This window comes from Leucoraja erinacea, unplaced genomic scaffold (genome assembly GCF_028641065.1).
Source record: "Leucoraja erinacea ecotype New England unplaced genomic scaffold, Leri_hhj_1 Leri_539S, whole genome shotgun sequence".
NCBI classification, from domain to species: domain Eukaryota; kingdom Metazoa; phylum Chordata; class Chondrichthyes; order Rajiformes; family Rajidae; genus Leucoraja; species Leucoraja erinaceus.
This window is the reverse complement of record NW_026576442.1, coordinates 1-12,502: the sequence shown is the minus strand read 5'-3', so window position 1 is coordinate 12,502 and position 12,502 is coordinate 1. Positions and strand designations below refer to the sequence as shown.

Sequence of the window (12,502 nt, the reverse complement as noted above, 5' to 3'; positions counted from 1 at the left end):
AAGCGGGTCATCCCTCCTGCACACATGGCCAACAGGAAACTGGAAATGTTTCAATTCCCCACATTGGGCACCTTGGACTAAGCCCTTTGTCACTCACTTTAATTTAGAGTGCTGATTACACTAACCACCTTCTTCCTCTCAATTCTACCTGTTACCATTTACCACCCCTACCTTTACTCTTACATCAGTGAATGATGGTAGGAAGTAGAGACAGAATTATCCACATTTGCTGCACACCATATCACTGCCACCACTGCCAGGCATCACTGTCTGATTCTTGACATCCACTCCAGCTCTGCTGCTGGTCTCCGGGAGCTGGGTGAGATCTATTTATGCATCCATCTCTCCAGATCCTCTCTTCCAGGTCCTCCTCACTCACCACTGCTGCCGACTTAGTTCCTTTGGCCTGTAGGATTCAACCAATCACTGTTTTGAATGAACTCAGTAACTGAGTCTCCAGAGAACTCTGGGGTCGAGAACTCTGAAGATCCACCAACCTCCAGGTGAAGAGGTTTCTCCTCATCTTGGTCATTTATAACCCACCCTTACCCTGAGATTGTGCCCCTGGCCCTGGAAACCACAGCCAGGAGAAACCTCCTCCCTGTGTCCAGTCTATCAATGTCGAATTTCACAAGTTTCTACAAGACCGCTCAGTCTATTTAACACCAAGAATAGAGGGCAGCTTTACTCTATTTCTCCTCGTGTGACAAATCCTTGTAAACCTGAAACCTGGACTGTTTTTCTCTCTATAGACACTGCATACATCTGTGAGCACTTCCCGGATTCTCTGATTTTACCGCAGGAAACTGTCTGGAGAATCTTCAATGCACTCCCTCTATAGAAAGTGCACCTTTCATTAGGTAAGGGCACGAGGTTTGCACACAGTCCTTCAGATGTGGCCTCAAAAAAGATACACAGCAGAAAGCATTCTTTCCAAACGCATTACGACTTGGTTTGGAAACTTCTCTGCACAAGACCATAAGATATTGCAGAGAGTTGTGGACATATTCCAATCCATCACACAGACCAGACTCCCCCCTCCCCACCCCCAACCATGGACTACATTAACATTTCACGCTGCCCCAGGAAAATAGCCAACATAATCAAAGACCGCTCATACCAGGGTCATTCCCTCATTTCCCACTCTTCCGTCAGGCAGAGGCTACTTCCCTGCTTCTGTCAGTTTGTTGAATGGTCCTCCCATTATGTAAAGGGATAATCCCAATCTCACAATCTAACAACAGTAATACCAATAATAAACCAACATCAATAGTAAGATTAAATGAGAACTTACCAGTTTGAAGTTTGATCTGTATTTTATGAGGAGTTACGATGAGGGATTACGTGAAGAACCCCGCCACGACGCATGCGTGTCATTCTTCAAAGCAGCGGTGTGCAATCACAGATAACTATAATGACTAAACATAGTAAGATTAGAGAAGAGATACCAGTTCAGTATATGATCAAGGGTGGGAGCGGAGGGCACGTAATCCCTCATCGTAACTCCCCATAAAATAACAGATCAAACTTCAAACTGGTAAGTTCTCGTTTAATCTTACTATTTTACTTCGGAGTCACCTGAGTGACTACGTGAAGATTTTAAAGCTCTGTGATTCTATGCCGTGGAAACGAGTCCATGCCTCACTTCTGCCTTGATTGTGGGGAGAATAGTGTTAACATCATTACATATCAATACGATCTTGAAACAACAACAAACATTTTTTTTTTATTAAATCCAAATCATAGCCCCTATTTATGGGTAAATCATATTACAGAACTTAAAAGTGTTTCTGCAAATGTTCCAGGTTCCATGACCGGTTTATGATAAAATCGTTGGAACGTTCTTTCCGTTGACCATCCTGCCGTCTTGAGGATTTGGTCCATAGGAACATCCAACTGTTTTGTTGCCGATGTAGCTGCAGCCCTGGTGGAGTGAGATTTAAACACGTTAGTATCTACTACTGCCTTCATTAGGACCTGTTTTAGCCATCGTGAGATGGTCTGGGCTGTTATTTTTTATGTGGCTGTTTGTGGCTAATTAACAGTGCCATTTCTTTCCCTCTGATGATTCTTGTCTGTTCAATGTATATTGTAAATGAGTTACTACACAGAGGCGGTCATCCGTCGGGTAGGCCCTGAATTCTATTTTTTGTCCTGCTGTTCCCGGTCTGTTCTGTTTTATTAAGTCATGGATAAGAAAAATCAAATTCCCAGATGAAGTGGTCAAGTTGTCCAGCCTTAGTTTTTGTAGCGACTGGACCCTTTGTGCCGTGACCAAAGCCATCAGCATGACCGTGTTCATTGTTAGTTTCTGTAGGGACAGAGCTGTTGGTGGAGACCAGTTTCTCAACATGGTCAATACAATGCTCACGTCCCAAATTTGGGCGTACCTGGTTCTTGGGGGATTGGTGTTGAAAATGCCCCTCATTAGTTTGGTTACCAGGGGGTGAGTCCCTACAGAATGCCGCTCTGTTCCTTGCCATAGGTAGTTTGACAGAGCACTTCTGGCACAGTTGATGGCACTGTAGCTGAGCCCCTCATCGTAGTGTAGACTGGCCAGAAATTCCAGAACAGACGGAATATTGTTGGACCTGTGGTTGAGGTTATTGTCGTGACAGTACTTCCCCCATTTCTTGATGTGCACCAAGTACTGTTTTTTGGTGGACTGTCTGTGGGCCGATGCAATCATGTCCATTGTTCGGTCCGTCAGTCCCATGTGTTGTAGAGGCGCTTTCAGACTCTACAAATTAATAAGTTGGTATGTTTATGACAGGGGTGACTTTCCTGTGTTACTGGATGGACCAGTAAATTTGGTCTATGTTGAATGGTGATGCACGGTTCTAATGCCATGTCTAGTATCACCGGGAACCATGGTTGAGTAGGCCAATCGGGTACTATAAGAATCCCAGATGCAGAGTCTTGTTGTATTTTCCTTAGTACCCGACTGATGAGGCAGAAAGGAGGGAATGCATAAATAAACAATTTCCCCCAATGCAGCGAAAATGCATCTGTAGCTGCTGCCCCAGGGTCTGGTTCCCATGAAACATAACTTGGTAATTGGTGATTTAGCCTGGATGCGAAAAGATCGATATCTGGTGTTCCATACCGTGCTGTAATTTCAGCAAATACATGTTTATCCAACATCCATTCAGTGTTTTCATTGAATTTGCGTGACCTGGTGTCTGCCACTAAATTTAGTTTACCTGGTAAGTAGGTAGCTGATATCCAAATTTTCCTCTGGATGCACCATTGCCAAATTGTGTTCAAGATCAAGAGCAAGATTCAATTTATTTGTCATTTGGACCCCTTGAGGTCCAAACGAAATTACGTTTCTGCAGCCATACATTACAAACAAATAGACCCAAGACACAACATAATTTACATAAACATCCATCACCTCGTTGTGATGGAAGGCCAAAAAAACTTATCTCTCCACTGCACTCTCCCCCCACCCCGATGTCAAAGTCAAAGCCCCCGGCTGGCGATGGCGATTGTCCCGCGGCCATTAAAGCCACGCCGGGTGATGCAAGGTCGCACACCGGGTCTTTGTGTTGGAGCCCCCGGTGTGCGCTCGCAGAGTCCTGCGGCCATTCCAAGCCGCGCGGGGCGGTGCTGTGAGGCCCCGCTCCAGGAGCTCTTCGACCCCGCAACTCGGGTGGGAGAAGTCACCGTTGCGGGAGCCCTGAAAAGCGGTCTCCCTCCAGGGACCCGCGGGCTCCCGGTGCCGCCGTCCGCCAGACCCGCAGTTGCAGCCTCCGAATCTCCGGAGGTCGGGCCGCAGCAGCGCTCCACCACTGCTCCACCCGCTCCGGACTCGGCCAGCTCCGCGACGGTGAGGTGAGTCGTCGGCACCAGAGCCCCCAGTCTTCCTGTTGGAGGCCGCTCCTCGTTGCAGCCCCAACTACAATGGAGACCCGACAAAGAAAAGGTCGGGTCTCCCGTGCAGGGAGAGATTAAAAGTTACCCCCTCCCTCCCACCCCCCCACATACACACCCCAACAAAAAATAACAAAAACTACATAAAAACATAGACAATAAATAATAAAAACGCAGACGGGCTGCAGAGTCCGCTGCTGACGAGAGTCGCGCCGCCTACCGAAGACGTTGGCAAGATTGTCACATGATGTCGATTTATTTCCACCCATATGGTTGATATATGCTACCACGGTGGTGTTGTCAATCTGTAGTCTAACATGCTGGTGATTTAACCCCGAACAATATGACTTAAGGCCATGGAATGCACTTAACATTTCCAGGTAGTTTATACCCCGTGTTTTTAATAATGATGCTTCCTGTGCATTCCATCTCCCTCCACAGCTCGAGATGGAATTGGTGGCTCCCCAACCAAGTGCACTGGCATCAGTTTGTAGTACCATAGACGGGTTGCTGATAATTAATGGGTTGGAACAATACTTGCTGTTGTGTTCCCGCCATTTTAGTTCTATAATGGCTTCTGTAGGTAGCTCCATTGGCCTGTCAAAATGGCCCCCATTAATTTTGAGTGCTCTTATTTTAGCTCACTGTAAATTTTGATAATGTAAAGGTCCGAATTGTGTGGCTGAAAATGCGGCCACTATTTTCCCAATTATCCTGGCTACCAGTCTAATGGAGGGTTTGGTGATGTCAATGATTTTGCTGCAAGCCTCTTTTAAGGCTGTAGCCTTTTCTATCAGCAAAGTCACTGACATGTGAACCGAGTTAATGGTGAACCCCAGGTAATCCATTTTTGTTGAAGGTGTTAATTTAGACTTAACTGGATGGATGATGAATCCCAGTTCTTCGAACAGTTGTTTCGTGGCTGTTATTGCTAGTTTAGCCAATTCCAAAGTTTTGCCAACAATAAATATGTCATCCAGATATGCCATTACCATATGTTTTTGTTTTCGCAGTAACGCCAAGGCTGGTTTCAAAATTTTTGTGAATAACCTGGGGGCTGAAGTTAGACCATTTGGTACTGCCCTGTATTGCCAATTCAATTACTCCTTTTTTAAGTAGTCGTTGTAGTTCAGCATGTGCTTTAGATTTTTCTATGCTTGTGAGCACGAACGTTCGGTTCGGTGCATGCTGTACTGGTGGGTTATGTTTTAGTATAAATTCTATGGTATAACCCTGGATACTGCTTAGAATGTAAGTGTCTAGAGTTATCTTATTCCATGTATCCAAATAATATCGTAACCTCCCTCCAACTTTCGTGCTCCCTTTAATTTTTAAGGAACCAGACCCACCTACCTCCATGGTTACCAGTGGTAGGTGTGTTATTTCCTCGTCATATTTCGTGGACGTTGAGGCGCCGTTGTTTGGGTCTGTTGTTGGGTTGGAGGCTGGCGCATTTTCCAGGGCGGTCGTCCTGGGCCATGCCCTAAAAAAGACCGCTGTTGGGTGCTCCTGGTTTTTGTGCTCCCTGCGCTGTGTGTTGGCCGTCTGGGAGGTCCGTAGGGCTGATATTTTTTGCCGAAGTATGTTTTGGTGGCTGCCTTTATGAGCCCCAGCATTTTCGCCTCTTCATCCAGTTCCTTAAATTGTTTGGGTAAATCCCCTCCAAACAATAGAATTGACGGTTTGGAGGTTCCTGGTTTACAAAGGCCGGCAAATTTGGGGTCCAATGCTGGTTGGATTGGACTTTTTCTAATGTTATTCTACTCATACTGTGAGTTGCACAATGGAGCCAGTGCATCCTTGTGGTCTTGGGTCATATCTGTCTCCTTCAAAGTTCGGGCAAAAGCTGTTCTTCCTGCCGTTAATGCTTTTAGGACCTTTTGAATTTTTAAATCACTGGTTCGAATTGCTGTCCCCACAGGCTTCCAGATGCACTGGTTTACACTCGGAACATGTAATGACTTGCAGTTATCTGGAGGTAAATGCCGTGCCATGGTGTCTGATAGAGCCTGTGTCTGTAATTGATTAAAGGACATGTAATCAATGCTAGCCACTGGCTGCTCGCGGCTGCTCAAAGTCAGACTCGTCTGAGTCTGGCATTCGATCCGTCTTTTGCTTCGCTTTCCAGCCGAGGAGTGGATTTTGCCGGTGCGGGAGCGAAGTCGGGCACAGCTGATCCCACGTTGGGAGATTGGCGTGCCGTCGGCTGCTGCTGTTGCTGCTGGCTGCCCGCAACTCCGCGGTTCTCCCCCTGCAGCTTAATCGCAGCCTTCCTACTAGTCGCTCTGTCCATTTTCCCACCTGCAAAGTAAGTTGGAAAAACGCAGAGTCCCTTACCTGCTGTTGTCGGCTTTTTGATTCTGCCGCTAAAGGGGACATCGTCCCCCTGCTGTGACTCGTTGCAATGCGTGTAGCGATATGACACGCATGCGTCCTAGCGGGGTTCTTCACGTAGTCACTCACATGACTCCGAAGTAAAATAGCTCATTGAGGTTCTTGTACTTTTTAATCTGCGCTTTCACTGTAACTAACACGGTAGACTACATTCTACACTGGTATATTTATTTTTGTGCTACTTGTACTTTTGTAAGGCTTCATTGTATCATGTATGGTATGATTTGACTGGATAGCATGCAGAGTTTTTCACTGTGTCTTGATACATGTGACAATAATAATCCAATTCCAAGGCCATGTAAAATTCTGGTGACCAATTCCAGGTACTCACGATGATCACACACCGACTGTACTTGAAACACACGGTGCCAGGACAACAAGAGGATTGTCAGTCAGAACCAAAGAAGTGACCAGCCCTGTGATCCCAGGATAGGAACTCCAGCACCCCAACACATCTGAGCTCTGTGAAATATCCCGGAACAGGAGACCGGACAACTCGATAAATCCTGGGCCAGTATCCAGGCACCGTGCAATATTGTGGAATAGGAGCCCAGACCTCAAGGTAGATACTGGGGCAGAAACGTACAACTGGTGAAGATTCACCCAACTGCAATATACAAGACAGGAGCCCTGACATCCTGGGAATTCCAGGTTAAGAACCACCTCTCTGGGAAAGAGCATACAGATCCCAGGAAGTACATTCACCCGTTCAGAGGAAATGGCGAGTGTTTCATCAACTGTAAATAGCTGGTCTGAAAACCTGAACACTCCACAACTAATGAATGACCAGAGCTTCCTGAGTCTGGAGCAAACGTGTGACATTGCAAGAGAAAGTGGGATTCAGGTCGATGAACATCATCCTGAAATACAACGGGCCAAGGACCTGATGTCCAAACCACAGAGAGAGGTCGACCATGGAGACAGTTGGGGATCAGAGGATCCATCTCACCGGCATTCACCAGGTCTGCCACAGGGAACGGCTGGTGATCTACCAGCTGGAAATAACCAGGATGAAAATCGGAGACCACTACAACTTGTGAGGGATTTAGGTTTACAGGATCATTATCCTCACAAACTGTCACTGACGTCCATGCGGGAGGTATCCTGGGATAAACTGGATGACCACAAACCAACTCGACCCGAAGATCTTCCTTGGCGATTTCTCCAAAGGATCCTCTCAGCTAATTCTCTGGCGAGGAATCCTGAATGGGCCCCTGATCAATCTTCAAAAGACAACAAAGGTGACGTTGAAGATTTCAACGATTTCTTTCAAGCACAAAGGCCAGGAGATTCTGGGATTAACCCTCTGGATATCATTGCTGCCATTTTCCTCTGTGCCGACCACTCTCTCCAGCAGGAACTGATGCTGAAGATGTCTCTGTGCCAACTTGCATTACCCTTTCTGCTGCAAGAAGGGCACAGTTACACCAGGGACAAGGTGAGGGGACCCATGGAAGGGCCTGGTGCCACCCTTCTCCTCTGGGCCATGAGGCCCATTGTTAAAATATGGTGCCCACAATCTCCCACAGGAAACAGCCGCGTTGTGGAGATGCCCATCGTGACAGCAACCGTGCCAACTGTCTCCTTCCTCAGACTCGGAAGGTGCACGGTGTCCAAATCCAAACTCCTCAATCTCACCTTGAGCCAGACCCAGCTGCAGCAGAACATCTTCCTGCACTCCGGGATGGAATGTGGGAATGTGCCCCGTAGGATATCGGATGGGATGGCTGAGATCAGCTGGTATCTACCTTCTGGGAAGAGCAACACGGACATTTTCCCGGAGGCTGCTGCATTCATCAACCTCCGAGGTGATGCTGAAACTTACCAGGGACACACTCGGTTTCTGGCAAAAGTCTCTGCTGCTCTCTTTATTTTCATTGACGTTATCGGTGAGAAGGAAAGAGAATTCCTCACCTCTCTCGCACAGTCACCGGCAAAACTCTTTCTGATAGTGAACACTAACATCAGTGAGCAACACATCACCCCTGAGCAGATAAAGAAACTGTTCAAAGATCTGAAGTTACAACCTCAACAATGCATTGTTCGGACAAATGTAAACAGGGACAAACTTGTGGAAAAACTTTGTTCCCAGATACAACAAGTGATTCTAGTGATGGACAGGGACCAGAGCTTCCTGAGTCTGGAACAAATGGGTGACATTGCGAGAGAAAGTGGGATTCAGGTCGATGAACATCAGCCTGAAATACAACGGGCCAAGGACCTGACCAAAATACTGGGCAGTCTTGACCCTGCAGACATCACTGGGTATAAAAAGAGAGTGCTGCCCTTTCATGGAGAGCCCTGGCAAGGACTGTCTAAAGTTGAGAAAGAGAAGTCTCGGATGAAACTCCGTGGGGGCAGAACCACAGAGAAGTATAACCACGAGCTGGACCAAGACAAGAATAGAATCCGGGAAGCTCAGCTCAGACAGAGCCTGTCGGTGGAGATGCAGATATTCATTGACTACCTCACCTGTCCTGGTGGGGATGACAGGGCCATTTCCTTGCAATGGCTGAAGCTGATGCTGGACAGTAAATCAAGGAAAATCATGGCAGGATTGCGCAGGGATTATAAAGAACTGAGCAAAGACTCAAAGCAGAAGGTCAAGGAGCTGAAGGACATGGATCAGAAGATGACTGATAGTTCCCTGGGACTTGAGCACTTCATGAGGGAACTGGGCCAGGTTTATGAACTCTCAGTCACACAACAAAACATAGAGCAACTAACACAGATCCACCCACATGTGCTTCTGTTACCGGGTGTTGCTGCTGAACTGTTGCTGGATGGGTTCCCACTGGAGCTCATTGATGGAGACGTCTCCAACGTTCCTGTTTCATGGATCACTGCTGTACTGGAAGCAGTGGCCGAGAAGGTGGGACGTGCATCCAGAGTGTTTGTGCTGACAGTGATTGGAGTTCAGAGCACAAGCAAGTCCACGCTCCTCAATACAATGTTCTGTTTGCGGTTTGCTGTGAGCAGCGGCCGATGTACTCGAGGGGCCTACATGCAGCTGATGAAGGTCACAGGGAAACTGGCGGAGGAGCTGGGCTGTGACTTCATCCTGGTCATTGACACGGAGGGGCTGAGAGCTCCAGAACTTGCAACACTAACAGACAGCTACGAACACGACAATGAGCTGGCAACATTCGTGGTGGGATTAAGCAACATAACGTTGGTAAACATAGGCATGGAAAACATCGCAGAGATGAAAGATATTTTACAGACTGTTGTTCATTCCTTACTCCGCATGAAACTGACGGGGAAAAGACCAAAGTGTATATTTATCCACCAGAATGTTGGAGATGTGAGCGCACATGATCACAATCTGAGAGGCCGTCAGAAACTGCTGGAACAGCTGGATAAGATGACAGAGGCTGCAGCAAAACTGGAGAAGGTGGATGGAGTTACGTTCCGTGATGTGATGGACTATGATGCTGACAAGGACAACTAGTACATCCCTGGTCTGTGGCAAGGTACACCCCCAATGGCTGCCGTCAACACTGGCTACAGTGAACACGTCTTCCAACTGAAGGAGAGTCTCATTCAATGTTTACTCAAAGGGAAACCAGACCAAGGAGCTTTCACAATCCCAGACTTCACCAAATGGATGACTGGCCTTTGGGAGCAGGTGAAACATGAGAATTTCATTTTCAGCTTCCAGAACAGTCTAGTCGCAGAGGCTTACAACCAGCTCTCTGTGAAGTACAAGGACTGGGAGTGGGAGCTCCGCAAATTCTCACACACTCCTGGGGAAACAAGGCTGAAAACACAGTAAACAATGCCAGTGGTGACCTCAACCCACTGCTTCAAACACTGGAACGTGAGATCAGGACGGAGATTAACAAAAGGGAGGGTGAGACTCTGGATAAACTAAAAGCTCTGTTTGAAAGTGGGGCTGATAACGTGCAGCTGATGGAGAAATACAGGGAGGAATTCAAGCTCAGTATCTCCAGTTTATGCAGACGGCTTCAGGATGATTCAATGCAGAGATGTAAGGATGCCGTGAACAGATGTGTGGGACTGCAGGAAGTGGATGATAGTTGGAATAAATCTCACAAGAAGATCGAACAACAGGTCAAGGAGCTTTTATTAAAGTGTAAAGGGGCAAATCAGTTGTTGGTTGTTGAGCAACTGCAAACTGCCTTTGGAAAGATGTGGCAAGACACACTGTCACAGCTGGACTATCAGCTCTGTAGAGAAAGAAACATCGAACTGGAGATTGAAAATCTTCTCAGGAGAACACAGCAACTCAAGGGAGGGTGATTAATGAAATGCTAAAAAGAAAATCTCTCTGTAAACAGGGAACTAAGTGCTTTCAAATTGAAGGAAAACACATCAATGCGATATGGACGAGACGTGTTAAAACCACAATCAGGATATCCTCGCACCAATCAGATGTTAATCAGGCAGCAATGATAACACAGTCCCTAGAGGATGAATGCCATCAATGGATCAGTGACATCACAAAAATGGACATGGATTATGACAATAGATATTGTATTGAACTTTTGCATATTATACAGGAGAAATTTAACAATATTTCACACCCAAACTTCACAATGAGTGAGGAATTCAGGACTGAGTTTAAACTTCACCTGTGTGGTTACGCTGTACCAAGATTCCAAGAGATGCACAGGAGGTACACCCAGAAACACGACCCGCGGCAAAGACTGGAAAACATGAAGGGTCAATACATTGATCTCTTCATTGATATTTACACACAACAGGATGAGAACCAGAGACAAGCCGAACGGTTTGCACAATCTTATTTCTTGCCAGCTCTCAGAGATGCCACCCTCAAGGATCTCAGTGTGAACATCGTGGATGATATGAAACAAAATGACACTGAGAGCAAGTACAGTCTCCGCAACAACTTCACTGTGGCCCTCCTGGTGTACCTGAAACAAAGGGGTACATTTCATGACTATCACCGGTATATCACTGATCTTGAGAATTTGGCCAAAGACTGGCTCCGTCAGCAGGTTATTGAACACTGCACGACACAACGTGATGGAGAGAGCATGCTTACCCGTCTGGCTAAAGGAATCCTCACACAGATCACTGGGAAAGCTAAAGAAATTGTTGAGGATGCAGTGATGCAGAACTTTGCTGGAAATGCTCAGAGCTTCCTGGACATGTTTGTTGAAAAGTTAAAGGACAGGATCTCAATGCCCAAAGATGAAATGAAACTCGTTCTGTTTCACAGTGACGGTGATGGCAAGAAATGGGCAGAAGCAGTTCTGCCATCTATTGAAGTGGTGGAGCAGAGACTCCTCAGTGAGGTAACAGGCTGGGATGTCCAAGCAAAGATTGAAGAATTATCCATTAAACCCAGGGATGAGCTGTTCAAAGGGTTATTCAATTGTACCAAGAAATGTCCTTTCTGTGGGGTTTTCTGTGATTCAGAGACCTCGGTACACTCACAGCACTCTTGTAAGCAGCACAGACCTAGAGGACTCAATGGCTATCGCTTCATAGAAAGTAAACATCTTGTAAATGACGTCTGCACAGTTTTAGTCGCAGGCAATGGATTGTTTAAAAATAGCGACACAAATTGGGAATACAAACCCTACAAGGATTACCAAACTGTCAATGATTACTACAAATCCTGGACCATCCAGCGGGAAATTTCCTCACAGGCAGCATCCTATTGGAAGAAGGTTTTCTACACATTCAATGAGCAGTTTGCTGAAACATACAATGCAAAACCTGCAGAGATCGATGAAGCCTGGAACATTGACTGGGATGAAGTGAGGGGAGATCTGAATAAGACGTATAACACAAACATTCAGTCTTGGTGAGGTGCCTCTACATGACATCACTCAGTTAGACGTAGAAATGGACAAACTACGTCCCTATAAAGGAAATGGCAGAGAAAATCACACAACATTAAAATTCAAATCTGATTATAAATCATAAAACAATTAGCAGAGCAGAGAGTTTCAACCAATTGCTTATTAAAATTGCTTTTGCTGAAGTAACCAAAAAGGTTGTGGCCAAAGCTGTAGACTTTGTCTGTATGGACTTCAGCCAACCTTTGATAAGATTCCACATAGTGGCTGCTCCAGAAGGTTAGATCGCATGGATCCAAGGAGAGCCAGCTGACTGCACAGAGAATTGGCTTCATGGAAGGAAGCAGAGGTGGTGGAGGAAGGTTGTATTCTGGACCAGCGGTCTGTGAATAGTGATGTGCCCCAGAGATCCGTGCTGTGTGGTTTATAAGAACATAGAA

The 12,502-nt window shown here is 46.4% G+C and overlaps 1 pseudogene; it reads left to right on the top strand.

Moving 5' to 3' along the window:
* Window positions 1–6,606: 6,606 nt before the first annotated feature.
* On the top strand, window positions 6,607–12,384 carry LOC129694086 (up-regulator of cell proliferation-like; annotated as a pseudogene).
* The last annotated feature ends 118 nt before the right edge of the window (window positions 12,385–12,502 follow it).